A 2806-nucleotide genomic window follows, 5' to 3' on the forward strand; every position below is an offset into this window, starting at 1 on the left:
GCTGACACACGAGGTTCCTGAGGCCGTGGAGCGCATGCCCGGTGGCACCTCCCCGCCGCATCGCCCCGCAGCCCGAGGGCTCAGTGTGCTCAGCCCTCGCTGCCGCCGCCCTGCTTCCTGGAACGTGACGTCTACGGTCTCCACCTGAATCACCCGTTTGATGTGACTCCCCAGCTGAGCCCTCTGTCATGACCGGTCCCTCGCTGGGGCCTCCGCCGTCCAAGGCCGGCATCCTCGGGGCGCCTCTGGGAGGCAGGGGACGTCACGTCTCTCAGCCCCGCCTCTGCCCTTCCTGCGTGGCCGTGTCCCAGCAGCGCGCCTGTGCCCTCCCCGCCTCAGCAGGTGGACGGGTGGAGCCCCGGGGGCCCCAGGCCTGAGGGCGAGGTGTGGGCATCAGCGGGAGGAGAGGACTGTGGCGGTGGGGGTGACCCTCGCATCCGAAGATGAGCCCACCCGGGGCTCCCTCTCCCCAACTCCCGCCTGGCCCAGCGCACACCCTGCTCTCTGCTCGGCCGTGCGACTCGGGAACAGCACTCGTTTACAGTTCAGTGTTCAGAGCAGAGGTTTTCAACCCCTACGACAAGGCAGCCTCTGTCGGGCACCTGGTAGGTTCATTGCTGTTCACTCAGCAGCCAGCATAGTGCCTGGCACATAGTAGGTGCTCAACCAATGTTTGCTGGGAGGAGGGGAGGGAGGAAGAGATGTAGGTTCAAGCCCCAGGTGAGAGGGGAGCCGTCCCCGCTGACCCCCGATTCCCTCAGGCGGCAAGCGGAGAACACGCACTGCGGAGGAGGCGAGGGAAGGGCCCCAAGAGCATAATGAAGGACTGAGCGCACAGTAGGCATTCCGTCAGGACTAACTGTGCAGCCCATTATTACAGGCTGCTCTGCGCCAGCCATTTGGAATGGAAATGAGAATGAGGAACAATGTCTGCCCGAATTCTCCAGATGCTTTAGACAAGGCAGACTTTGCTCAGGACCTGGTGAGGGGCTCAGGACCTGGTGGGGGGCTCAGGGCCGCGGTGGGGGGCTCAGGACCTGGTGAGGGGCTCAGGGCCGCGGTGGGGGGCTCAGGGCCGCGGTGAGGGGCTCAGGGCCGCGGTGGGGGGCTCAGGGCCGCAGCAGCAGGCTGAATGGCGGGGGAGAGGCGCGGCTCAGCCCCAGACGCCACAGGAGAAGGTGGTGGCCTACAGATGAGGAGCAGGGTGGGGGCCGGGGAGGTGCAGTTGAGTGGGGGGATTTGTGCTGGCCGCAGGCCCGGTGATCAGACCTGGCCTGGGGAGGAGGGGTGAGAAACGTGGTCAGATATCGCGGGAGGGGGTTCTGGCTAAATGAACTTGACAGGATTCGTGCCCAAACTGGGCTCTTGAGGACCTGCCGAAGGTGGGGCCGCGTCGGGCTCAGAAGAACCTGTCTGGGGTCTGGTCAGAAAGACGGTCTGCTGACAGTCAGTGGGGAATTTGGGCACAACCAGGTAAGAGGCCGGAGTGTGAGGCCAAAGAAAAAGGGAGTTTTCCGTGCAGCCTGGGCACGAGGAACGTTCTGGGTCTTCACGTCAGAAGAAGACCGGGGATCCTGGTCGGGAAGGTGTGAGACACCCTGATGCGCCCGCACCAGGCGGGTGTTCCCAACCCCACCCACCAGCAGCTGTGGGTCCGGGCGGGCATTCCCCGGGCGCCCAGGGCAAGAGACCCACCCCCGGCTCGGGGCTTACTCCGCGGACAGCCAGGGAGTGAACGTGGGGTCCACCTCCCGTGTAGCTGTGCATTCAGCAAGGGGGCGTCGTGTCCTGAAGGGAGGCTACCCCAGACCCCGAGACCCGAGTGAATACCCGGCCTGAGCTCGGTGCGTGATGGCTATTGAAGACCTTAAATCAGATACAAAGGTGTGGGGCTGTCCTCAGAGCGGGACCACGCTGGGGCATTGCCGTGCGTCCGAGGCTCAGTCACGGGCAAACAGAGGGGTGGCCCCGCACGGCAGCTCCCCCTGCCTCACCCCAGCCCTCCCTCTCTCCCTCCCCCAGGAAGAAATGAAAGCCATCCTTCTGCTGGGTATGGAATTGGCTTCTTTTTGTGTATTTTTTTCTTTTCCTTCCAAAAGGAGTTCAAAAGTTGAGAGCTGATTAGTATTCCAGGCACCGGGGCCGCTGCAAACCAGCTCGGGGCCAGCGATTGAAGCCGCGGCTCCCCGGCCCCAGCGGAGCCCCCGCTCCGGAGCCGGGAGGGCTCGCCGGCCGCCCTTCCTGCGCTGCCTTCGTAATCACGTCCCCGCTGTGCGTGCTCCTCTTTGTGATAATCGGCGTCCCCGCGGTGCTGGGGCTCGGGATCCCCGAGGAATTTCGTTCTGGGCCTTCGCAGACGGCGGCAGGCACAGTATCTGCATGCATCTGTATAAGTTATGCACGGCGTACGCATCTCTTTAACACCACAACCTAATGAAATCACTCAGATGGCGCATTAAAAACACGACTTACTCTGCGAGGTCTGACCCTTTTCACGTTAAGTCGTTCGAATGATGGAATGATCGGGAGGGGGATATATTTGCACAGGCAGCACACGGACGTGGCCTTTCCCCGGTTTTTGGAATTGACAAGACAATCTGGCTACCTTTGGCGGCGGGGGGGGCCGGGGGGGGGGGAAGGCACATGTCAACAGTGTGCAGAAGCCGCGGCCGGGCAGGGCCGCCCCAGGAGACCAGGCGTTCCCAGGCATCGGGAAGGCAGCCCGGGGCCCCCACAAGTCACTTTGCTGCCGCAGTGTAGACACACAACCGGGCCTCTGTAGGGATGTGCGGCTGTCGAGCAGGCG

The 2806-nt window shown here is 63.5% G+C and overlaps 1 long non-coding RNA gene across 1 annotated transcript; it reads left to right on the forward strand.

Moving 5' to 3' along the window:
- Positions 1–496: 496 nt before the first annotated feature.
- On the forward strand, positions 497–2164 carry LOC144220637 (uncharacterized). The gene is made up of 4 exons (XR_013331807.1): positions 497–605; positions 881–982; positions 1344–1473; positions 2100–2164. It is a non-coding gene; the product is annotated as an uncharacterized LOC144220637 (long non-coding RNA).
- The last annotated feature ends 642 nt before the right edge of the window (positions 2165–2806 follow it).

The sequence above is a fragment of the Crocuta crocuta genome, unplaced genomic scaffold, assembly GCF_008692635.1.
Source record: "Crocuta crocuta isolate KB4526 unplaced genomic scaffold, BGI_CrCroc_1.0 scaffold129, whole genome shotgun sequence".
In the NCBI taxonomy this organism is placed as follows: Eukaryota; Metazoa; Chordata; class Mammalia; order Carnivora; family Hyaenidae; genus Crocuta; species Crocuta crocuta.